General features: G+C 37.5%; 1 protein-coding gene and 1 long non-coding RNA gene across 2 annotated transcripts in view; one reads left to right on the forward strand and one right to left on the reverse strand.

Moving 5' to 3' along the window:
- LOC149795182 (uncharacterized) overlaps positions 1-27,116 on the reverse strand; it is a 56,679-nt gene that overhangs the window by 24,383 nt on the left and 5,180 nt on the right. The gene's annotated exons all lie outside the window — the stretch shown is intronic.
- On the forward strand, positions 502-22,414 carry LOC149795183 (uncharacterized). The gene is made up of 5 exons (XR_016422094.1): positions 502-910; positions 1,410-1,531; positions 12,258-12,372; positions 21,745-21,851; positions 22,304-22,414. It is a non-coding gene; the product is annotated as an uncharacterized LOC149795183 (long non-coding RNA).

A 27,116-nucleotide genomic window follows, 5' to 3' on the forward strand; every position in this document is an offset into this window, starting at 1 on the left:
TGAAGTGGCTGCTTTATCTCGAGGAAAACGAGCGGTAAGTGTTATACAAAACAAAATCTTAATAGCAATTTGATCACTTTTGCGTCATTTGACAGTAAGAATAGTAATAAATAGAGGATAATTTCTTTTCCTACGTTAGGCCTAATACCTGGTATGTTTTTTAGTGTGGTACACACACAAAAAACAACCCCAAAACAACACTAACAACATTTTAAAAAACCCACAAAAACGAGTGCCGTGCCGAAGCCACGGGCTAAAATGCTTTATTATCATTTTTTTTTATTTATAGCATCAATCACAAATTGAAATATATACAGTATTAGCGTTGGAAAAGAAAGTTTTCTTTTTGTTATATTTTTTTTTCTCACCCTAGCGAAACACTTTCTGCAAATGACCTTAATAAAGAAAAATAATAAATTAACCTAAACCACTTTGAATGTCGACCGTATCTTTTATTTACACGGCATCATGCGCGGAAGAAAATACCAACTGAACCGGGATTTCAGACAGCAGATGAATTGAAGTTGATTCATTGAACATCATTAGCAATTGTACAATCAAACAGATGCAACAATGAAAAGTGGAACTATGAAAAATCGAGAATGTTAGATTTGCGAAGGATTTATTCCGAATCATTGTCTGCTAATAGAGAATTCATGTCAGTTGCTGTGTCGGCGATGCCCACACAGCGCGCCGTCCAAATGTGAAGTTGCGTTTTGCTGACAGACATAACACTGTGCCATAATTTATCTGATGGCATGTAAAGAAGCTGCTTAAATTATAGTTTTTAAAAGTTTCTTCATTTTGTAAGAGCTCAAGAAATTAATTCTGGTTTGAAAGACAAGATGACGGTAAAACTCAGAAGACGTAGCTGTACAGTACCGTTGGTGTTGGAGACGTCATAATAAAGGTAACTGCGTTAACTTCGCTTTTTGTTTGGTAATTTGTTGGATATTATCTTTTGCTGATCTTCTTTGAGCTTGGAGTAAATTTTACATTCTGAACATTTTTATTTGCACTTATCTGCTTAATATGTATTGCTGGGATATCATATAGAATATGAAGTCAGTATAATGGTACTATATTACATATTTGAATGATAAAAGACTGGTAAATGATATAATGATAAACTACAAAATAAATAATTTGCCCAATATCCCAAATATGTTAATTAAAACAAACATTGAATGTAAATTCAGATATAATGAGCAGTTGTAAGAAGTAAGAAATAACATTTTATCCATTGAACCTGTTATGTGTTATCATCATCAGTTTTAAAATAAACACATGGAGACAAGTTTGCTTAAATTCTAAAATTAACACACACACACACACACATATGGTATTTTAATCTAATACAGAAATGGTGACATTGATATATGCAGACCAATAGTTTTTTTCTTCTACAGATATAAATTAAAAAGCCTAATTCTGAGAGTTTCACCTACAACATTCATGATGGGAAAGGGCCACTAATTAAGAGCTGACATATGTGGAAGAAAAATACCATCCATGTTGAAAAGGGCTAGAGGTAATGTGAGAAAACATAATTTATCAATCTTATTTAACATTATTGTTGATATTTTATCTCAACTGGTCAAAAGGCTAAGTGGGTTTATGTAATGGTCCAGAGTGTGTTATTTATTTCACATCCCCTTCTGTCTTTCAACAGTAAGAAATTAGCTACTTTGGAGTCCATAGTTCTGATCAATTTGTTTATATAAAACTTGGTTTTGGGCTTAAATCAACATCTTGGATAAATCTAATAATGAGCAAAATCCAAGTATATACATGTGATCATGTATAAGATTAGTTGAGTTTTTTAACCAGCCTAAAAGCCATACTTCCACAATATAGGCTAAAATCATTAAGTTGTCCTTGAAGTTTGATGAGTGTTAACCATTAATAATAATAAGGTGATCTTTCATCTGAGTATGTTACCACCGCATGCAATATTTATACATGTAGTACAGTTTTTACTAAACGTAGAATACATGCTTATATAAATGAGATCTAGATTGAAGAAGTGAAGATGCATACAAATACATGAGGTTATAACCACTACTGCTGATTCAAGTTTGATCATGCTTGGCCATTGGGCTTATAGAGTCAAGTTTCACAATGATGCTTATTATGAGTGTGATAAAGGTATGGTAGTGAAGTGACCTTGCATCTGATTGGCAGAGTTTCTTATGATTTGCACAACAGTGTTTATGATCCAATTTAGATCTGACTTGTTTAATTATTTGCTTGTATGTCTGAGGCTATAAGCAAAATCTATGCATATAATGTGGTGGTTCTACATCTCACTAGCCATTCTTGCTACTGCTCTTAAAACTATTTCTCATTAATTTCATCAGACTTGGTGGATAGATTTATCTCATCAAGATATAGCAAAAGAGCAATTTTGTAAAAAAAATATTCATTCATATTAAACTCAAATTCTGCATCTGATTGGTTGACCTTGCAAATACTATAAGGGCTCTATTTCTGACAAAAAGATTATTTTGATCTAATGTAGCAGAAATGCTTATATGATCAAAACATTGAACATATTTGATGACAAATAAGAAATAGTTTTTCATGCAAATTTGATAAACATTGATAAATCGGTTCATATCATTAAAAGCTTGGAAGAGTTTGATTACATGTGAGACCATCACATATTAATCATTCTTTATTTAGAGAATTATTTTTGTCAGGATTTAGTAAAATATGTAAAATCAATATGGACTGGTTTTGTTATGTACAGCAACACTAGTTGTTTACTGAGTACTGAGGGAATTGGAGTAAGGCAAGGGTACATTGCAGTAGGTAACCTGGTTGACTTGATAACAGGATTTTAACACAAACATTTTTATCAGGAGTCTAGCATACTAACCATTGATTCACTGCAGATCCTGCCCCCATTAGTTACCTTTTAATACATAAAGCATTTGGGTTTTTTATGTCACAAATCCCATAGGGATTAAAATTAACATCATAGGTCTCACTGGATAGTTTCGTATTTTGACATCCCTCTAATTTTTAAGGTAGAAGGCATGAACCTAATTATCACAAGCCTAGCATTTATAAATTTACACATAAGCTAAATCTATAATGTGGTTCAGATTTACTTTGAGTTAGGCATGGAAATAGGTTGGCTTGTTGGTGACTGCCTGTCACAGTTAGATGAGCATTGGAGATCATATGCGTAACTTAGTCTGCAAATGAGCTGCCGACTTTTATTTGTGTCTGCTACAGAGGTAAATATAAAAAAATCTTGATGGTAGAGGGGTGATGAAAAGTATGCTAATTTGTTATAGTACTAGTGAACTTTATTCATGCATAAGGCACATACTGATTCTTTTAGTTGCCTTGTCACAGAAAAATATTGAAAATAGCTATTTCTAGTAAAAAATGAATGTAAAATGTACCTGCATCCTTTGACCCTACCAGAACCAAACTAAAAGCTCAAATTTGTGCAGCTGCTTTTGCTCATCACAAACATAATTGGGAGTATAACTGCTAACCCTACCCTCTAGCACACATTTCATTCATTCATTGGATTAAAGTCACGTGCACCTTTCGGTATGTGCGACTGTTTAGTTTGTACACGTTTGTGTACTTTTTGAATTTAGCGATTAACTTATACAATGCCCCCAAGCAAGCAAGCCGAAGCCCAGGTGCCCCAAAAGGTCCCGCCCAGGCTCTCATCGCTGCAACCTTCTCCATCGTTGTACTCCGTTGGTGGTCTGTTTCTGCATCCTGCATCTCCTTCCTCTCTCATTTCAGGCAGTAACCGAAGCACACCAGCAGCAGTATTATGAAATTTTCGTTGCAATCAATGCCCAGTTCCCTATATTTATTGGGCTATTCCTGTACTATCTTGCCAAACATGTGATTGTCACATACGCTTCAGATATTCCTGAGTTGTGAATTTTCCTATCTTTTTTAAGGTCTATTAAATTTTGTGTACTTTGCGTACTTGAATTTTCCGAAAATTTTTTCACATCTAGTAGGCTTTTAGTAGCCCTTTATTTTGTTTTGGAGATCTCAATTTGGTTAAGTATTTCGTACGTGTGGCTTTAAACCAATCAGTGTGTTTCAGGGCCAGTAAGTTGTTGGTCAAAAGAGGGCTTTCGTGGGTCAGAATGAAAGCTCTATGTGGTAAAATTTGTTTGTAAAAAAGAAGAAAAAAAAAGAAAAGAAAAGAAAAAAAAGGTGGGTAGGGAGTGTGTATGCTATATTTGTGTGATGGCTATAGACATTTTTGTTCGTTTTTCTGCTTTTCCCACATATCCCGACAACACACATTCACGCTCACTTTCTCATTCACACTTATAAGTAGATGTGGGGGGGGGTGGCCTTATTTCTTTTGTTTGATTTCGGGAAGGCAATTCTTTTCATACTGGGGGGTGGGGGTGGTTTGATTATTTGAGGCATACTCTTTTCATTGTTTCTGCCTTCATTCCCCAAGGTCTGCAAGTGTCCTGTTCTTTCTTCTTTTACTGCCTTAGGACGTTTAACTTCATCCTGTGCCTTTTCCTGCTCTTCTTTATTTCAGCTCTTTCTGCCTTATCCCGTGTCCGTTTCTATTTTGGTCTTCTCGTCCTTTTGATACTGCCATGTTCGCCGTGAGATGTTTTCTTCAAGGGAGGTGGTTTGATTGCCTTTGTTTCCCTTCGCTTTGATCACTTGGCTATTTACCTGTTATTTTTGTTTAGCTTAGCTATTTGTGATTTATTTTAATGTATATTTTTTTTATTTTTATTTTTTTATATTTTTTTTATTTTTTTTTGATCCTACGGGACCTAGCATGCCGTTATAATTCCGAAACAGTGATTTTGTAATATTTTGTCCTTATCTGGTTTTTATTGTTCGGGTTATGATCGGCTGTGCCAGTCTGTGAACCCACGATACCGAGCCGGCCGTCACAATTCCCAAACAGTGATTTGTAATATTTTGACTGGTCTTTGATTTACTTTTTAATATTTTTTTTTTTGTTTTTTGTTTTTTTTTTTTTTTTTCCTTTTTTTCTTTTTTTTTTTCTTTTTTTGAACCTACGGGGCCTAGCATGCCATTATAATTCCAAAACAGTGATTTTGTAATATTCGTCCTTATCTGGTTTTTATTGTTCGGGTTATGAGCGGCGGTGTCAGTCTGTGAACCCACTAGCCCGAGCCGGCCGTCACAATTCCCAAACAGTGATTTGTAATATTTTGATTGGTTTTTTTCTTTTTTGGTTCGATCTTTTAGGTTTATTGGTTTTAATTTCTTTACATGGTCTCTCTTTATACCCAACCCTTCATTCGGTTTAGATTTGTCCCCTTTTGCCTATTTTGTTAATGAATGTCATGATGTTATTATAGGTCATTCCTATGTTATTGTTTTTTGCCACAAGTAACTCCGGGTATGTCCACCGTTCTCCTATTTGTTCCTGTTGAGATTTTAGTTCGGCCCTTTCCTGGTTGTATTTGGGGCATATATTTATTAAGTGTGCGATTGTTTCTGGAGTTGGGCAGTAGGGGCAGTTTTCGGTTGGTCCCCTTTTTATGTGTTTCCCTGCGCATCCTGCCAATAGTGTTTTACCTGTTCTTATTCTATTTATTATTGTTATATCGTATGGATTTTTGAAGGTCGGACTTTCGACTTTTCTACTTACTTTTTTCATCATCGTGTGTATTAGACTGTTTGCATCCGATTTTTCCCATAGCTCTTGCCACATGTCATTGATCTTGTCCCATGTTATTGATTTCAGTGACGCTGTATGCTATATTTTGGGCTTTTGGTTCGTTTGTGGCGTTTTTTGCTTCTGCATCTGCTTTGTCATTGCCTGGGATTATGGATGTGAGAGGGTATCCATACGAATTCAACGTGTTTGTTGTTTTTTTCAATCTCTTTAAGTAGCGATCTTGCATGATTAATCATATTAGGTCTGCTCTTGGATTGGTCTGTTGCTAACGATTGTAGTACACTGTAAGAGTCGCTTAGAATGACTGCCTTAGTTGTGGGGTATGTTTTGACGTATGTTAATGCCATTAGTATTGCCATGAATTCTACCGTGTATATAGCGCATTGGTCTGGGAGTCTTTTTCCAACGGCGACATCTAATTTTGGGATCACTATCCCTGCTGCAGTTTTATTTGGATTTTTGGTTTTTGATCCATCTGCGAAGATTTGCGTGTATGTCTCGTATTTGTTGTCAATGTACGTTAGTATTGATGCTCTTAGTCCTATCGGGTCATTTTGTTTTTGTCCTAGTTTACGTAAGCTAAGATCTATTTGTGGTGTGGGACAGGTCCACGGGGGGTCTGGGTAGTACCTTATTTTTTCTGGGTTGATATTTGCGATTTGAAATTTCCTTTTTAATTCTGTAATTATTTTCCCACTAGGTATTTTTTTATTTTTTCCTTTTGTATCGAATGGTTTGTCGCATGCTAAGAGGGCTTGTAGCGTGAGGTGGTTGGGTTGGTGTATTGATATTCGAGTCGAGTATCGCAGCATCAATTCCTTCCGCCTTAGGTCTAGCGGGGGTTCTCCTACTATTATTAAGATATCTTGTGTGGGGGTACCATTTAGGACGCCGGTGCATACCCATAGCGCTTTTGATTGGACTGTGTCTAGTTTCTTTAGTAACGTGGCGTTCGCCGCTCCATATACCTGGCAACCGTAGTCCAATTTTGCTCTTATAAGTGCTCTATATAGGGTAACGAGTGTTTTTTGATCAACCCCCCAATTCACCCCTCTGAGGTTTCTGTGGAGGTTGATGTCTCGTTTGCACTTCGTTACGAGTTCTTGGATATGAGCTGCCCACGTGAGTTCGTGGTCGAATACCATACCTAGGAGTGTTGCTTGTTTTTCGAATTTGATGGGTACCCCCTTTAGGGTTAAGTTTGGAGTGGGTGGGGGGTGGCCACCTCCCGGATTGAAAACTATGCCTACTGTTTTTAGAGGTGACAATTTAAATCCCCATTTATCTGTCCAATTTCCTATATCATTTAGTCCTTTTTGTAAGTGCTTGGTCGTTTCTCTGCTGGCTGGGTTGCCAGTTTTCCATACGGCGCTGTCATCGGCGAATTGGGATAAGTCAAGGTGGTTGGGTTTTACCACTGTTTCCAGGTCGTTTATCATTATATTAAATAAAGTTGGGCTGATTACGCTTCATTGTGGCATGCCATTTTCCAGTTTGTATCGTTCGGAGTAGTCTTGTCATAGTCTGACTTGTATCTTTCTATCAGTTAGGAAGTTAGCAATAAATTTGTATATATTGCCAGTTATTCCGTATGGTTTAAGTTTACTTATCAGTCCCTTAGTCCACATTAGATCATATGCTTTTTCCATGTCTAAGAAGATGGCTGTAACATATCTGGATTTTTAAAATTTTTCTCTAGATGCTAATTTGACAGCGGTTTCTAGTCTCATGAGTTGGTCTATTGTGCTTCGGTAGTTGCGAAACCCGCTCTGTGTATTAGCTAGTAGTCCTTTGCTTTCTAAATGGTATTTCAGCCTGTTGTTTACCATAGTTTCCATTATTTTACATATATTGTCTGTTAGTGATATGGGCCTGTATGATTTTATATCGCTTGAGGGTTTTCCAGGCTTAAGAATCGGGACCACTACTGCCTTTTTCCATCTTATAGGTATGGTACCGGTTTCCCATATTTTATTAATGAGGTTAAGTGCAATTGTGACAAGTTTTTTGGGTAGGTTCTTGTACATTTCATACCCCAAAGTATCCTCCCCGGGGGATGTGGTCTTTTTGCCGGCGAGGGCCTTTCTCCATTCGGCTTCTGTAAACGGAAGGTTTAGTGGGCCGTCATTATTTCCTGCTTCCTTTATGTTGTCAGAGTTGCTTTCCTCAAATTGCCTTTTATGATTTTTAAACTTATCCTCTAAGTTGGTATTGCTACACATGTTGGCGAAATAGTTTGCGAATAATTCTGCCTTATGTTTGTTGTTTTGTCCAGGTATGTTGGGGGTTATTGATTTAGTTTTGCCTCTCATTTTTTTAATTCTTTGCCACACCTCCTTCGATTTTGTGTTAATATCTAGTTTTGAGCAGAATTCTCTCCATGAGTTTTGTTTAGCTATCATAATAGTTTGTTTGGCAGTTTTTTCCTTTTCCTTGTAGTAGTTAAAGTCCCTATTATTTTTAGTTCTTTTGAATTTGTTTAGAGCTCTTTTTTTCTCTTTAATTGCTATTTTACATTCATTATTCCACCAGGGCACCGTGGGTTTGGGTGCTACTCCTTTAGTTTTAGGAATTGTTTCTTGGGCCATTGTGTTAATGGTTTCTATTAATTTGTCATTAAAGGTGTCAATGTCCCGGTGATATATGGTTTCTGGGTCGATTGAGTCACCTATCTGTTTGAACCTAATCCAGTTGGCCTGTTCGTATTTCCATCTTGGTGTGAAGGACGCTTTATTTTGAGGTATTCTAATTTGTATTTCTATATTTATAAGGTAATGGTCACTTCCCATAGGGTCGCTTTCATCAACTTGCCAATCAGAAATGCCTGTTAATCTTGGTGTGCATAGAGATAGGTCTATTGCTGATGTGTGGCCTGTTCTGTCATCTATCCGGGTGTGCATTCCGTTGTTTAGAAAAACTAAGTTGCATTTTTGTGCCCATTTTTCTACAATTTTTCCTTTAATGTCCGTCTTTTGACTCCCCCATAGTTCATTGTGCGCATTGAAGTCCCCACATATTACCACCCATTCTCCACAGTCTTTAATCATTTTGATTGTTTCGTCTGCACTTAAATTGCACTGCTCATTTGTTTCATAGAGGTTAACGATTAGTACCTGCTTAGTTTGAGCGGTTATTTTGACTATCTGTATTTCGAAGTCATTGGGCGGTCTACTATCTGTTAATTTATGCATTTCTGATGTAATTCCATCTCTAACAAAGGTTGCTAACCCCCCTCCTCTTGCTGTGGGGGATCGATGCTTTAGGTATTTGGTGTTGTAGCCTATGATGTTTGGGATACGTGAGGTATCATTTAGGTGGGTTTCCTGTATGCATATAACATCTGGTTTTCTTTCCTGTTCAAGTATTTTGTTATTTAGTTGGTCAGCGTGGGCCCTAAGGCCGCGTGCATTCCATTGCCATATTTTGATTTCTGCTCTGGAATCCATCTCTAGTGCAAAAAGTCTTAATAGTTTGTTTAATTTACTGTTGTTTTCGTTTTATGCGTGTTTCCTACCAGTGAGGGTGCTACCTATTTATTTTGTTTTTGGTATCCTGATTTTTGTTTTGGCCTGCTTATAGTTTACCCCATGGGAGATCATATATTCGACTATTAGGGCTTCTCTAAGAGCCCTGGGGCATTCTGCGTGGTTTGGTTTGTGGTTACCACTACAGTTAGCGCAGTGCTGATTGGTGGCGCTACATGTTTTCCGGTCTGGGTGGTGAAGACCACATTGATTGCACCGGAATAGGTTTCCGCAACTCTTAGAGTAATGCCCCCAATTTTTGCAGTTGCCACAGAACCGTGGTTTGTTTTTGAAAGCAAAAATTTTTTTAGCCTCGAGTTTTTCGGCTATTTTGATAGTTTCTGGGGTGGCGCCCTTAAAAAAGAGTACCACTGCAGTGCTATCCTTTCCCCTTCTTGTTTTTAGGCGGATTGCTTTCTCTACTTCCTGTCCTTTACTCCTTATGTAGTCTACTATTTCATTGGTTTTATTTTGAGTTGATACGTATATGACTCCTTTGTTGTGTGTTTTTGGTGGGTTTGGGTCTATGTGTTGTTTTGTTCTGTTGTGTCTAGTGACCTGAACATTTATTTGGTCTATTCTTTCAATTTCCATATATTTGGCAATCTGTTGTTCAGTGGTGCATTTGATTATCAGCAAGTCGTCTCTAGTGCTTTTAAGCGTGAATTCTCCTTGGTGATGTTTGTTCATTTGCCATGCTATGGTTTTAAAGGCTAACTTCGTTATTTTGGAATTTACTCCCTTGACGAAGAGAGTCAGTTCAGCGGGGTGTTTCTTGTTTTGGATATTTTGCAGACTGGTCTTTTTTCCCCTGGTGTTTGTCTCTTTAGCTGACTTTGTTTCGTTGTCCATAACCGGCTTGCTGGGTCTTGTATTCTGACAGTTAGTGTGTTCCTTATTCTTTCTAACTGGTATTTGGGATTTGGTTTTCCTATTATTCTTACCTTTTGTTGAGTCGTGTGTGACTGCTTTATTTGTGGTAGGGTGAGGGCGTTCTGTTTCATCTAGTAGGTTCTCAGTTTGAGTCCCCTGGCTGCTAGTGTTTTTAACCAGCGTGGTCTGGGTTGTTTTTGTGCTTGTTGAGTATTGTTCCTCAGTTTGGGTACTCATGTCGGATGTAGTTTTGCGGTTACTCGGTAGATTGTCCACATTCTCGTTTACGCTTGGTGACAGGTAGAGTCTACTCATCGAGTCAGTTGGGGTCGAGTTGAAAATTGGCATTAAGAACTGTATCTGTCGTTTTTCTCTTAGGGGGGATGAGACTGCTTCGGAGTAAGTTTGCCTTAGTTTATCTGCCTTTAGGTTGACCAGGCAGCTGAGATAACTATTTGATGATGTGACATTAATTTTGTTGTTATCCATCTTGAGTTTCTTTATTTGATGTAAGGTATATATGACGGGATATTTCTTTAGTTTTAATCCTGGGTTTGTTTTGATTTCTTGCAATTTATTTGAGTTTAATTCTAGCTTAAAGCTATCTGTCTTAACTATACTTTATTCTACTTAGTACTATGAAAAAGCAACAGCTGTAAGGGGATATGCAAATAGCTTTTATTCTGATTTGTGTAATTAATTATTATATTACTATTATCCAATTTAAACTTATTGAAAATTATTTTCTAGCCAAATGGTCAAAGTAAAAGGTTTTACTTACCCCGATCCAATTTTCTTTTTAAGATCTTTAGAGTTTTTAAATACAGCCTTCTAATTATACAAGTTTCATTACATTGGTCAATAATTAGTCACATGTGATGACACTTGTAACTAATCAAACCACAGCAACTGAGAGCAGACTAAGCACTGATATTTATATGGTACAGTGGCAATATACAGTCTGTCTGCCGCAACACATGAAACAAACTGGACAAATCTGAAAGCCTTGAATTTGACTTTATTTATCTGTATGGTAGAACAGAACCTGAGTTGAAAAGCTTTTAAAGAAAGACCTTGATATCAAACCTAATAATAACTGCAGGAGTTATATTATGGATAATTAACCATTCTCTCAGTTTCAAACTGGGCATTCCATCCCATGGGGTTCTAAATGTAAACCAAGTGTAACTGATATCCTAATGAACTGTAAAGACCATAGCAGCACAACAGCAGGGGACCAGGTATGTCCAGATCCAGAAATCACAGACCAGTTTCAAACTGATGATGAACCACATAAAAATTACACATCTGCTAGAACTTATGTTATGAAGATAACTTAAATTGCATTATTATTAATCCTCCTCCTCACATTCATCATAATTGAGATGCATCATATATGTTTTATTGTAAAATAGTTTATGCAACATAATTCAGTGAAGACCTTTGCTGCCAATTTACCAGTGAACCATTTGTTTCAATGAACATATTTTATGTTGTAACAAGGAGCATCATTTAAACATTATGATACACTTATCATACCTGTATATGAAATCTTAATACTAACACTTATACTTGCAATACTACTACTAATAAAAACACCTGCATTGATAATTTGATTATGTTCAATTGGACTTGTATCTAAATGATCACCAGCTGTATGAAAAGACATATTTTAATATATAGATATTGGATGGAATACTAGTTACCACAATTGAATAGTCATATGATAAATGATATATTATTTTAAACAATTTATATTTGCAGTGAAACATACTTTTACATTATTTTCACTTAAATTTCATTTATAGAGCAGTATACTCTGCATTCATTAAATTACTGAAATGGTTATAATACAACAACAAATACTGCAACTTCCAGAATCACAAAAATCAAAAGATATAAACAAAAACTTCCCTACATGTATCAACAGTTGTCACTTAATAGACAGAACTCTGAAGATTTAGAATAGGATGTTAACAAATTAGGTATTCAAGTTAAAAAGAAAAAAATACCAAGTAAGCTTACTACCAAAAAATCAAACAATAACAGTGAATTTTAGTACATTCCCAGGAAACAGAATATATGATTTTTCTTAACTTGATCTGATACATCTTAAATCTATAGAAAATGATTCATATTGTATGACTAAAATATTATGTAAACAAAAATTCCATCACTTTTTTCAGATGCAACATGCATACCCCAACCCATCCTTCTTGATCATAAAGTATACCAGCATTCCACTATAAGATGGGGAGCTGTAGTGGCTCAGTGGTTAGCTTTCTGGACCTGTGAAATAAGGTAGGTTCAAATTCTACCATCAGACCAACCTGGGTTAGCTACCATGGTGTGTCCTTGGGCAAGGCACTATACTTAAAGTGCCTTGGCACTAAATAACTTACTTGTGTTGGTTTACCATAAAAGGCCAAACCAAACACAAAAAAACAACAACTTTAAAATATGAGTTTTGTCAATACTAAGTAATTGAAAATCATACTGAAGAAATGTTTTTGTTAATACAGATTAATGGATCTAAAAAATCTCTTTCTTCTGCAGGAGTTTAAAATGTTAAATTAAAAAGGTCATGGTACACATTGCTTTGTTCGTACACATCAGGCTCCGTAACCCATATCCAACTAAAAATTTTAGTAGAGTCTGAATAAAACATATTTTAATCTGGATGATAATATTCTTTCTCCATTCATATATTACACCACCAAGATTGATCCAAATAAGATTACATTTTACTATAACACTGAGGATGAGTATGCCTCTTAACAACTTACAAATGTGGAGAGAATGGAGTTAAACTGAACTTTGATTTCTTTTCAACCATAGCACAAGATGATCATTTATTATGAAAAAACCTGAATAAAGTTGGAGTTCATAACCATGACAGTCTTGATACAATATAAATTCAATATATTATTGTTGTCTTGAGGTATAGTTCTGTATATTACAATCTCACACAAGATCAGGGTATATTTTAGTACCATACAGTTAATTCGGGATTGTATTAATACCTATTCTGGTGAATGAACATTAAATAAGATTTACTATTTTGGAACCAGTTGCAATAAAGTTTACTAAACAAGAGAAAATATGACTTTACTATAATATCTAAAATGTAAAATCTGCAAACAGAATACTTGCTTGACTTTACACTTCAACTATATCATAATATTTATTTGAAATGAATTTATACAAATGGCATTAAATTTGGTTTCAGGCTGGTAATGACAATGGTAGTAGTGAATAGGGACGGTCTAGGGACTAGGGAACTTCCATGTTAAAAAGGGTATATCCACTCTGGGGACTATGTAATTTAACATGGGAGAAAAAAAAAAAATATCCATTCTAGGGACAAGGGGAATTTAACATGGGAGAAAGAAAAAAAACTATTCACTCTAGGGACAAGGGAAATTGAACATGGGGAATAAATCGTGGGACTGTCTTGGGACTAGGGGAAATGGAACAGGGTCGGGACCCTATTTTAATAAGGTCCCGACCTGATGGGTCTATGAAAATGGAACAGGCGAAAATTGAAACAGGGAGGGGTCTCTATTTTTTTATTATTTTTTTAAACAAAAAAATAAAAAAAGGGGTAGGCAATTGAAAGTCAAGATCTTTTCGAGAGATAGGAATGGCCCTGAAAAGGGCCTTTGGTTTTATGTTAATATACCCTTAACATAAAGGGCATCTGTGACATCTTCTTCTTGACCTTAGGCTGTGCCTGACTGCAGGACCATAGATTAAGACTCTTTTGAGGCATCCTTGATGCTCCACATAAGATTCTTCACATCCACAGGCTGGTGTCTGTCCTGTGGATAACTGTCCAGTTGGATCGGACATACATTGATATGTCCGTCCGGAACATCATCGAAGACACAAGCGTTGAAGATTGTACATCGGTCCACATGTTGGGGTGCTGAGTAACAGGTGAAGGAATGCAGTGAACTGTACTTATTTATAGGGGGAGGAAGGATTGAAACGGATTGAGTTTGTTGACCAATCCAAACACGTGTTACAAAATTCAGTCAGCCCACGTCCAATCCGAAGAGAGCAGTCTGTGACGTCACATAGTCTATATAGATTCGCTAGCGCCTGTGCGTAGTCAATCTAAGCGACAGTTTTTCAACATGACGGAAACTCAGAAAACGATCAGTTTGGGTGCACTGATGGTGGAGACTACCCAAGGGAACCCAGACTTACTTTCAGAAGAGGTGAATTGGGATTTTGTGGATTTTTTACCTTGCAAGAATTTGTTCCTGAACCTTCGTCACCTTCTCCTTCATTACCGCACATGGAAAATTTTAGACAGAGACAGAAAGAAGAATTGGAGAAATTTATACAACAGCAAAAGGAAGCGGAACAAGCTTTTCTCCTACAGCAACAGCAGCAAGAAGAAGAGGTAAGAAAAAAACAAGAAGAAGACGCAGCAGCAAAGAAACAAGGGTGTCAAAATCAAACGGTCACGGTACTGTTAGACATTTTAGTTAAGAAGTCTGAAACAGATGTATCAGACTTCTTTATTACGGCCGAAGAGAATACGACCTTCCCAAGCTAAACACTCCAACCCTGTGACTACGCCTACTGCACCATCCTTAGTGATTTCAACGAAATCATCATCAACAGTACGCAGTCCAGAAGTAGGCCTTGGCCATGGCAAAGGCTTAAGACAGTTAAAGTTGATTGTTTAAACTCACCCCTTACACCAAAAAAGGCCCTTTTCAGGGCCATCCACGTCTCTCGAAAAGAGATAGGCTTTCAATTGCCAATAACTAAAAAAAAACATTTTACCCAATAGTACCTGTCTGTGTATGAGTGTGCGTGAGTGTAGGTTCTTATTTTAAAATCAAAACCCAAAGACACTTACCTTTTATAATTAATTTATTCTTTTATAAATATTTACAATTCACAATTCACAACAGAGCACTTTAAAAAGTTCATAGACTTATTCTGTCTCATTGTTCACTCTCTGTTTTTTTAATTTCTTCACCGTCATAGTCTTTTCCTCCTCTTCCTCCTCACTTTCTTCCCTTCTTTTCTTCTCCTGTTTCTTTTTCTTCACCTGTCTGTTTTCTTCCTCTTCTTCTTCCTCTTCCTCTGAAGAATCCCTCTCTTCTTCTGACTCCTCTTGTTTCTTTTTTGGGCAGTCTGGTGACCAATGTCCTTTTTCTTGACAATAATAACAGGTATCTTGACTTTTGTCTCTTCTAACCCCTTTTTTTTCTTTTTTGACGGTCTGGACACTCTGAAGACCAATGCCCTTTCTTCTGACAGATATAGCAAGTATCTTGACTTTTATCTTGAAAGGAAGGAGAGTAGTCCCTCGGCTGGTCTGAAGAGAATTTTCTAATGACCCCTCGCAAAGCTCTGATGAAACGTTCAATCTTGGTAGTCTCTTCCATTGTTGTGCTCAGTTTGAGAGTGAAATGAATAGTGAAAGGACAAGACACATACCCTTTATATACGCTGGTCTGCTATGACTATAAATTAATCCATGGTGTTTAAACTTTAGTCATTTGACTTTTTGCTATCGAGATGAAATGATCCAATTCATTTGAGAAGAAAGAAGAAGAAAGTAAGAGGCAGAAACGTGATCTATCGCCTCGTACTAGGGCTGAAGTCTTGGCACAAATTCATGCCAGTGATTTTGAAGAGGACATGAATGAACCAGAATCCAAACCCTCTAAACAAAGTTTACCACCCTTAGTCAACCCTGAAAAGTACTATGACATTCGAGAGACGGAAAAGCGTCCCTCTAGAAAATTTAGAACTATGGCTTACAAATACACAGTGAAGTTTAAAGATTTCAAGTCTGAAGTACTGTTAGAGAAAGCAAAAGGGTTCATCACCGACATGTGGGATTCTTTGCTCACCACACTCAAGCGACAATGTCAACCCAAAGAAGATGATCGCTTGAGACTTTCCATACAACATGACGGCTTGAAATCCCCTGTTTGGATCGAGTTTAGCAGCCCTGCAGAATTGACCACTTCCAAAGTCATGGACAAGATTCAACACGTGCAACAATCTAATGACCAGTTTGACATCACCGATGGAAAAGCCACACTGGACATGACCCACGTCTCTCCTCCTCAAGGGACCGGACAATGCAGAAAGACCTTATTGGTCAACAACCTTCGCATTACCAAAACAAGTCTTGTCCAAATTAACAATTTTCAAGACCACTTGTGTTTAGCCCGAGCCATCGTGGTGGGATGAACCTATGCTGACAAGAACGACACGGTAGAATGGAAAAGAGCCTGGGAGAACATTCGAAAATCGAACCGAGCCAAACAACGAAATGAAGCAGAACTTCTGTTACAACAAGCATGCCTGTCCAAAGACACATCCTGTGGCATTCCTGAGATGCAAAAATTGCAAGATGCCCTAGCTCCACGATACACCTTGAAAGTGCACCCTCAAGAAGTGCGCGGGTCTCTGTTGTTTCGAGGGAAAGACTTTAAGGATGGAAAATACATTCACCTCTATCATCACGATGACCATTTCGATACCATTACCACTATCACTGGATTCCTGGGATACAAATATTACTGTGAGAAATGTGACTTATCATGGTTATAATAATCGAGAGCAACACAAACATTGTGGATCGAAATGCTCAGGATGTTTGGCCTCTCAACCCTGTCTGAGCGAAGGGCAAGAACCAGTGCATTGTCCTGCTTGTCTGCGCACATTTGTCAGCCCTGCCTGTTACCAACAACATCTGAAGATGCAAGGTTCACAGAAGAAATGTGCTTGTCAACTCCTGAGATTGTGCCCAATGTGTGGACAAGGTCTATGTATCAACAGTACCAAGGCACACGTATGTTCAGGAAAGAAAAAATGTCACATTTGTCACTGCATTGTGGACTTGGAACACCAATGCTACATACAAAAATACCAATCCCAACCAGAGAAAGAGGATGGTCACAAGAAGAAGAAAGGCAATTTCATCTTTTTCGATTTCGAATGCATGCAAGAGATCAGTATTCACATTCCTAATTTCTGCGTGGCTCATCGAGCGTGCGAGAAGTGATTCAAGAACCTATCTTGAGTTATTGCCCTCACTGCAGTAAGATTCCTGGAGGGCGTGAAAAAATCTTTCAAGGACCGAACACACTAGCCGATTTCACACAATGGGTCTTAGACCCCATCGACAAGATGTGGAGCCAAGAGGACATCGAACATTATTATGGAGATTGTCATTGTCATGCCACGGTGATGGCTCACAATTTCTCCGGATATGATGGACAGTTTCTTTTGAGATGTTATACGGAACGTGGCATCGAGCGTCCTAAAATCACTTTGAACGGAGCCAAAATCATTTTCATGCAAGTGGGACAAGTGCAGTTTAAAGATTCGATGAGCTACTTAGCCATGCCTTTGAGTCGAATGCCTAAAATGTTTGGAATGACAGAAATGGCTAAAGGGTACTTTCCACACTTTTTCAATACAGAAGCCAATCAACACGCCGTTCTACCCCATTTGCCTCAGGCTCACTATTACGACCCTGACAACATGCGTACCGAACGAGAAACTTTCTACGCTTGGTACCAGGCTCACGCCTCCGACCCTTTCGACTTTCAGGAAGAAATGCTAAAGTATCGTCGTTCCGACATGGACATTTTACGGCGATGCTGTGGAAAATTTCGAGAACTGTTCATGGAACATGGAGGGGTTGATCATTTAAAAGAGGCTTGCACCATTGCCAAAGCGTGTTCCTTAGTCTACCGACAACGATTCATGCTTGAAAACACTGTGGCTGTCATCAGTCCTCAAACGACCAACTATGTCAAACGTCAATACTCGGTCAAAGCCCCATGCTGGTTGCATTACTTGTGCGACAAGGAAGACAAATGGATTCAGCATGCCCGCAACGGACAGGGCGAAAGATCATCGGAATGCATTCGGTCAATGGCTGGGACTTAGAAAACCCCAAGATCATGTACGAGTTTAACGGTTGCTTATTTCACGGATGTCCCGTCTGTTACCCTGACCGCGGCACTAAAAATCAGTTCTTACAACGAACCATGGAAGACTTGTACCAGGCCATTTGTCAGCCATGCCTAAAGTTAGAACAGGAAGGATACCAAGTGGTGGAAATGTGGGAACACAAATACAATCACCGTTTGAACACCGATCCCGAGTTTAAACGCCTCATGGAAAGTTACCAGTTCATGGACCCCCTGAACCCAAGTAATAGTTTGTACGGAGGAAGGACCAATGCCACCTGTTTGCTGTACCAAGCTGACGAAGAGAAAGGAGAAGAAATCATATACTTGGACGTGTGTTCACTGTATCCCTACGTGTGCAAATATTGTTGCTTTCCTGCAGGGCACCCACAATTGTTCACCGAACACATCGACCTAAAAAACATTCGACAATACGAAGGCTTGATCAAGTGCAAAGTTTTGCCTCCCACGAACCTATACCATCCCATCTTACCTCGCCATTGCCAAGGCAAACTTATGTTTCCTTTGTGCCGTACTTGTGCTGAAACGTGCAACCAAGATCAACCTTGTCATCACACCCAGGAAGAACGGGCCTTGACGGGGACATGGGTCAGCGTAGAATTGTTCAAAGCTCTGAACATGGGATACCAACTGTTAGAAGTGTACGAAATTTGCCACTTTCCCAAGACACAATAATTCCACAAGGGTGACCCCACGCAGAAAGGCATTTTCGCAGACTACGTGGATGCCTTTTTGAAACTGAGCAAGAAGCCAGTGGCTATCTGTCCTGGTGTCACACTCCCGAAGACCAAAAGACATTCAGAGGGAAATTCTGGGCACAAGAAGGCATTACTTCAGATCACATTGAGAAAAACGAAGGCAGGCGATCGTTTGCCAAAGTGATGTTAAATTGCTTGTGGGGTAAAATGGTACAATGACCGTGTTTACCCAAGACGGAGTATTTGACCGAACCTTCCCGCTACTTTCAGATGATTCACGACAAAGCCAAATTCATGAAACACGTGGACGTCGTTCGTGAGGATTTGATCTTGGTGAATTACGAAGAAGATCTGAACTTTGTAGAAGATGACCCCTTTGGAAATGTCATCATTGCAGCTTACATGACAGCTCATGCTCGCTTAAAATTGTACGAAGCTTTAGAACTGTTAGGGGAACGTGTCTTGTACTTTGACATGGACAGTTGCATTTATATCGATCACCCGAGTCAACAGCACCCTGACATCGAAGGAGACCGTTTAGGAGCCTGGACAGACAAGCACCCCGATGACAAGATTCTAAGTTTCGTTAGTGGTGGTCCCAAAAATTACGGCTACGAATACTGGGCCAAACAAGGAGAAGTGCACACGAAGTGTAAAGTGAAAGGACTTACTCTGAATTATCGTACCAGTCGAGTGGTCAACTTTGGCATATTGAAAGAAGCCTTGCAGTCTAGAGATAGTGACCACCTATAAACCCAACAAGATTGTACGTTTACCCACACACCACATCGTCAGTCGACCCTTGGAAAAAGTCTATCAAATCGTGTAGCAGAAGCGAGTGCGGCTTCCCACCCACTTTACTTTGCCGTATGGACATGTCGGTATAAAACATTGGTTGTAAGAGGATAGCCACCCACCAGAAGGATGACTTCGCCGCAGCAAGAATCGAGTGAGAAATCCAGTGAGAACTCCAAGTTCAAACCCTACCATTTTCCAGTCTTCTTACCTGACTATTGTGATTGTGCCCGTCGATTGGACTTGTTTCAAAAATGGCCTACGGATAGGGAAGGATTACCTTCTTCGTATGTTTTAGCTAGAACAGGATTTGTCTACTTCGGACCCGAGTCAGGATTGGGATACGAAGTACAGTGTTTCGCTTGCGGACTGAAGTTACGAATGGATCTATGTATCTACAAAGATTCAGCTCTTCTGGAACATACTCGATGGTCTCCGCACTGCCCTTACCTTTCAATGGCCTTTCCACCCATTAAACTACGGTACAATTATGACGGTACCTTAGAGACGGTACCTTCCAAAACTAGACGTAAACACATTGCATCCTATTTCATTGTTGTTTCTTTTCCACATAATAGCTTATTTTTTATAAAATGTTAAACTTTACTAATCTTTTTTCAAGATCACTTTAGTTTGCAAAAATACATCTTGTCATTTATTGGCATTCTACATTGAATTTTGTAAACTAGCTATAAACCTGACCTAATTACTCAACTTAACTGCTGACAGAAACAGTCTACAGTAAATGTATTTCATTTCTATAGCTCGATGGATAAACATTACATCTTTTAAAGCTGTGCACAGAATAGGCCGACATATCACGAGTCAGGAAAACATGGGGGTGGTATCCCCTGTGTCCAAAATTAATATCATTTTGAATAGAATATTCTAGTGACAATTGCCTCTTTTCAAATGGTAAGCATTGCTTTTTTTTATTTTCATCAATCTGTCAAATTCGGTATGCATTTTGCTTTAATATTTGAGATGGAAACCTTAGGTGCATAGAAATGTCAGACAGCATTGTACATCATGGATGGTGTCCAACATACTTTTATGATCATAAAACAAAATCCCATTTTTTAGTTATGGCCACTGATTTAAAAAATATTCATCCAAGCTAAATATAATAATAATAATAATGAGGACTTTGTATAGCGCCTAATCTTTAGAAGCTCTAAGCGCTTTGCAACATTAGACAACATAAAAACATACACAATGATATGATTACAAAAACAAACACCATGAAATTAGAAAACATAAAAAACATGCTGAGAATATTTAAGGTAGTTAACATTATTAAGTCATTAAGTTTGTTTTTGTAGTCAGAATAAGTAGTTTTGAGAGCACTCTTGAATGGGATCACTGCGTCTTTGTGTCTAAGTTCAGTGGGCAATTCATTCCATGTTGCTGGGCCCTGGTATGCAAAAGAATGCTGTCCATGTGACTTTGTTTTCATAGTGAGAATAATGAGTATATGATTGTCGGAAGAGGAGTGTAAGTATCTTGCTTGTGTGTACACATAGGTGAGGTTGGATAGGTATGTTGGACTAGAGTCTGTCAGTGAAACGTAGCACAGAGAACTAATGTTGTGTTTGATTCTGGATCGAATGGATAGCCAGTGTTGGGTACAGAGCAGCGGGGAGGTGTGCTCTGATTGTGGTACTCTAAGTATGATCCAAGCAGCTATGTTTTGAACTTTTTGAAGTCTCTGCAGTAGATATTAAGATGAACCAGACAGAATTGAGTTACCATAGTCCAGTCTTGAAAGCAGTAATGAACACACAAGTGTTTTAGTGGCATCAACTGAAAGATATCTGAGAATGGAGCTGATGCGTCTCAGCTCAAGATACGCAGCCTTGCATATGTTCATGACATGTTGGTGCAATGTGAGAGTACTGTCCAGAGTAACACCTAGGTTTTGTACTGATTGTGTGAATTTAATGTTGGTGTTGCTGATATTTATTGTGTGAGGTAAAGGATGTGAATGAGAAAGTCTTTGATAAGTAAGTATGGCTTGATTTAAATTGTGTTTTTCATGTGACTTGCCAGAGATTTTTAAATGAATTGATAAAGTAACTTGAGACACATTTCAAAGTACATGTTTTAAAAATATTCCATTGATTATTGCTGGCATTTAGAAAAATGCAATGCATCCTTTGTTGTGAAACTTATTTTAAAACATTGTATTACTCATGCAGAAGCCTGCTTGAAAACTAATGGCAAAGCAAAGGCAAATGGAATGGAAGAGACCATATCAGAGACCCTCAAATATGCACCCAACCAACGCAGAATGATAAAAAACAAGGTAATCCAAATGACTCTTATTTCATCAATATTGGATTCAGTTTCGTCTTTTAAAGCATAGTATTTGCAAAGCGGATGCATTTCTAAACTGATAACAAAATCAGCTTATCCTATTGCCCAGGACTATCAGAGCTAGAGTCCAGCTAACTACAATATGCATATATCTTGTCTGATCGGACAAGTGCCTCCATTTGGAATTTTTATTCACATGAAATATTTGGATGAAATAAATTCATCTTTGTGCAAATTGATTGCACCATCCACTTGCCAGAAATGACAAGTAAGTGCAAAGTTATCTTGTATCATGGCTTAACGATAGTAAGGGAAGCACAAGTGCAGTGAAGAAAATTTCATACATTTTTATAATGCTGATTAACATGACTTCTGCATATGTAACTAGTGCTGAGATGATATGACTTTATTTAAGCATTACAATTTTGTTTTAATTTGCAGGTGCCTGAGCAGAAGAAGTAATAGATAAACTTTACAGTGGAGTTGGAGACTGATTCTGATTCATAATCTTAATTAAATCTAGAAAATAAACATTAAAGTCATATTAAAATATCTGTTGTATTGTTTCCTTCTTTCATTTTTCTCTTAAAAACAAATGTCTGAACCTTTAGTCTGTAAATTCAGTGGATTCCTTATCAGCCCATCTACTTTTACTTTACACCATGCTACTTTAAAAAAAAAATGAATTATCCCCATTGGGGTAGGTCCCCCCAACCCCCCACCCTACTTTGTCAACTTACCTGCCACATTTAAATCTAATGGAAGGCCCTGCTGTAAAGCCTGTTAGTAAAACTACCCAACAAGAGGATTTCATACATTTGCAACTCCTAGATGGATGGTAATGTTTTCATTTTTGTAATGTAGATTTGGACATTCTTGCCACCAGTATGGAATATGTGTTTCAGAAACACAAGCAGCTTTCATCAGATTTGCATATAGGTTTTATATGTTGTGAGTATGTTGTAGGAAGTTTTTTTAAATAACATCATATGAGATGATGCCAGTGGAAATGGCAGAAAAGTGTCTGTATTGTTCACCAACTACACCTTGTTCTTACAAAATGTGGCTGTTACACATTCCCATGATGATGTCACTGACAGCCATCAGTGAGGAATGCCCCAACAAGCATAATACAAATTGCTTCCATTGTAATTGTTACAATTCCATTCTGACCACTCCGGTGTCCTAGTGGTTAGAGCGTCCGCCTCAGAAGCGGGAGGTCATGGGTTCAAACCCCAGCCAAGTCATACCAAAGACTTACAAAAATGGTATTAACAGCTACCTCGCTAGATGCTCAGCATTAAGAGGTTAGTGTTAGGACTGATCGGCCTGGTGTCAGGATAATGTGACTGGGTGCAACATCATACTACATGTTTGCAGCATGATGCCCCAGTGCTATACATCACTATAAACTGCCACACTGCAGACATCGTAGCAATATGACTGAAAAATTATTCAAGCTACGTTAAAAATCCAATCACACACACACAATTCCATTCTACGATCCAGAACCAACACTAATTCTGTACTACAGTTCTTGCATTTCAATCCAATTTTGCTTTTGAAATGTAGTGCCACTCAATTCATAATGAACCCATTCATTTCAAACACTCGCAAATACTTATTATTCCTGTCTACAACTGAAAAATATCTATATAAAAAAACGTGTAACTGTGTTTTATGCAAGGGCATGGAGATGCACAAAAACTTGCACCTGAAGCTTGAATAAAACCCCGACTGTGGATAAGACTTTACCCATCGATTACCCCAGCTTGGGGATAAATTCCGACCGTGGCGATTTATTATATATCCTATGACTGCTCCAGCTTGAGGGCAAAATCCAAGCACATCCCTAAAAAGATAACAAGTATAGCGGCTCTTTACCTTCTGTAAATGCCACTTGAGCTTCCTGATGCTGTTGTATCTGCCATTTGACAGAATCACGAATGTGGATATATTTCTTAATTGCCTCTAGTTGTTGAGCTAGTTTAGCTGTATGAAATTCCTTTGTGCAGACTCACTCATTATTAATATTACAACAGTGATTTAATTACACATCACCTGTCAGCACACCAATGATAAGTCAGTTATTTTATAACACACCAACAAGCTTGCCCCTTGCACCCCCCCCCTTTTTTTTTTATTTGGGCACCTGTGGACATGAATCTGCAAGGCTCAAATTGTCATTTTTAATATAAGATCTCAACATTTTTAAGGCCTTAATTTTAAAGACATCCTTAAAACCCCCAAAAGGTTATCAACTGGATCACCAGCCTTCGTTTAGAGTAACAGCAAGTATATATATATATTTAGGTCTAAGGAAACACAATAAAAATGTTTGATTTAACAATGACATATTTGCCTCAGGTCTGTGATCCTGAAGTGAATATTAACTGTCCATTTATTTTCTTGGCTTTTCTTTACTAGGAAATTGATTATAGAGATTTCTGCAGTGGTGAAGGCAATGTAAAAATTGGTTACTATAACATACTTTTTACGCCATGTTTGAAAAAATAAATCCAATGGAAAGGTTATAGTCTGAAAATCTTCATTAAATTAAGTTAATATAGGGGAAAAAACTTTAAGAGTTCATAAATATTTTTCAGTGCTGAATAAAGATATAACATAACACTTTCTGCTGTGATTTTAATAGTTTCTGAGAGCATGAAAAATTTCTAGAACTATAATGTATAAATGTTTTCAAAAGATTATATTAATATGAGGGAAAAATCTGTTATGAAATAAACTGACAAGATCTTGTATGAATTCATGTTATCTTTAAATATGATATTTGTGTGAAAATATCTGGAAGAAAAAACAAGATGGTGCCACTCACACATACAATGTGGTTGCCACAGTAGCCATATTAAGAAACTTTTTATCGCTACTTCTGAATGGATAATTGTGTCAGCGTGTCAACATGTGTACAAAATACTTATGTTGATGTCTAGCAGGTCCTGAATGAGAATTATGGTGCTGTACAGACATCCTATAAGGCCACCAATGTGGCCATCCTGAAAATCTTGGTATAACTACTTCTCCTGAATGAATCGTCATATCAGTGAAAGACTTCTTATGTCTAGTTGGACGTAAATGAAAATAGTGCCAATCTAACCTCCAATATGGCTGTTTTAATGGGCATCTGGAAAACCCCTTCCTTGCTACTTCTCCTAGATGGCTGGTCATTTTGACATTGTGCTTTCACTAGATGACCTATTTGATGTCTGGTTGGCCGTAAATGGAACTATGCATATGGTTTTGATGTCTAGTTGGTCCTAAATGTGGTTTTTGCTGCTCATAAACTTCTAATGGTATTATAGTTGGTTCCTTAATGAAACTGCTGTACAAAATTAAAAGGCCTTCTCACTTTCTGTCAAGTTGGATACAATTATCTTTACCAGCTAGGATTTCTTGATCGTCTTTTTTATACATCAACCCTTCGCATATGTAGTTAGCTAAAACAGTATTTTGAACAATTAATTGCCCTCTTGCAAATACAATCCCAATTGCATGCTTTTACCAGTGTGAGAGCTCCTTATATAAGTAGCTAAGTATTCAGTAACTGAATTTCCACATCCACATGCATCAACTCAGAATTAAAAGTTGCAAAACATATACAAATTTGAAAATCTTGAGACATGTGTCACTTTGCATGGTGGGTGTTATGATTTAAATGCAACAAGGAAATTGAATTAGGGTTAATTTCTTTAAGCTGTATTCAATCATGGGGCCCTGGATTATAGAATGGTCTAGGCATACACATCACTAATCAACTCTCTCTAGTCCAACCAATGTGTGTATATGAGAAAGCTTGCCAGTAGCGTTATGTGTGTTGATTTCTTCCAATAAATATGTTGGCTGCCATGTAAAGTCTATGATGTCCTGAAAAATGGTGTTAAGCTCCATACAAGCAAGCTAAACAATCAATGATATAATGGAACAGTAGACACCATTTTAGCTAAATATGCCAAGAATTGATTTAGAGACTTGGTTAGTGATGATGACTTAAAATTGGCAAGGGATTAAAAAGATAAAAGAAATGACCTTTCATGGCACTGTAATATAACAAATGAGGAAAAACAAAAGTTTATTGCATTTGAACCTTTTGTTTTTTCACAGTTTCAATTTAAGTCATAAGGCCCCTTATTTTGCCTTACCAAACATATAGCAAGTTATTACCTCAAGCCCTAGCACTAATAATGCCTCACAAGTAAGCAGTCTTTTATGAAGTCTCAGGTCTGAGTATATGTCTAGCAATACTTATGTCCAGTTTGTTTATAAAATTCTTTCTCACATGGTACAGTTTTCAGAGAGACACGATAAATTCAACAAGTGTGGTAATGAAGGGACAGGCATTCTTTATTTATGCACACATCCCAAAGGGACATTCCTATGTTTGAATCAACACTGAACTGAAGAATGGAGCATCAGCTGCATCAATTAAAATATTGTGGCCCACACAAAATACTGCAAGGACTATAATCAATTTATGAGTGCAGTGGGCATGAATTACTGTAGCAGACTGGAGGAAGTAATCCGAATTTATTAATATCTTGAAGCTAAATATAGTAAAGTTTTCATCTATAATCTGTGGAATCATTTTTGCACACAGTTTGCAGGATTTGTCTTTGGGTCATCGTTTTTCTTTTTCTTCATCTTTCTAGCTTATGGTATCTTGATAAGTCTTATGGTGCCGTGCAACTGCACTTGATGATTACCACAGCCAGTGACATTGTATCAAATCTTCTGGGATCAGATGATTCAATGCAAATTCCACATAACCTATCACCATCCTCATGTTTGCCATCTGACTTACTAAGTTATTTTGCCTAAATAATAATAAAAACAATCTGGTCTGATGTATTGATAGCATTCTGAATGACCATAATATATTCTCTGTATCTATCCTAGAAAATCCTGAGTGGATTGCTGTTTGGTTTTAATAAACCAAAGTAATCCAATGAAAGGCATTTTACAGACACAAGTGTCTGTTTCCTGTATGCAGTGATTAAATGATAGTATTATGTCTTTATTTTTTTAAAACTGATGATACATATGATCACCTTCAATGTGCAATATTAGTTATGTTAATTAACGAGTGGGCAATATTTGAATTTCAAAGATAAAAGTGTATGCCATGATCACTTTAGTAGGATGATTTGTCAAGTGAGGTTATCTTTTCTGTTTGAATAAATATTGTTAACTAAACTATTTTCGCAAGTTATGACATAAGAATGATTCAAAGAAAGAAAAT

This window comes from Sinohyriopsis cumingii, chromosome 7 (assembly GCF_028554795.1).
Source record: "Sinohyriopsis cumingii isolate HCF-2022 chromosome 7, ASM2855479v2, whole genome shotgun sequence".
NCBI classification, from domain to species: domain Eukaryota; kingdom Metazoa; phylum Mollusca; class Bivalvia; order Unionida; family Unionidae; genus Sinohyriopsis; species Sinohyriopsis cumingii.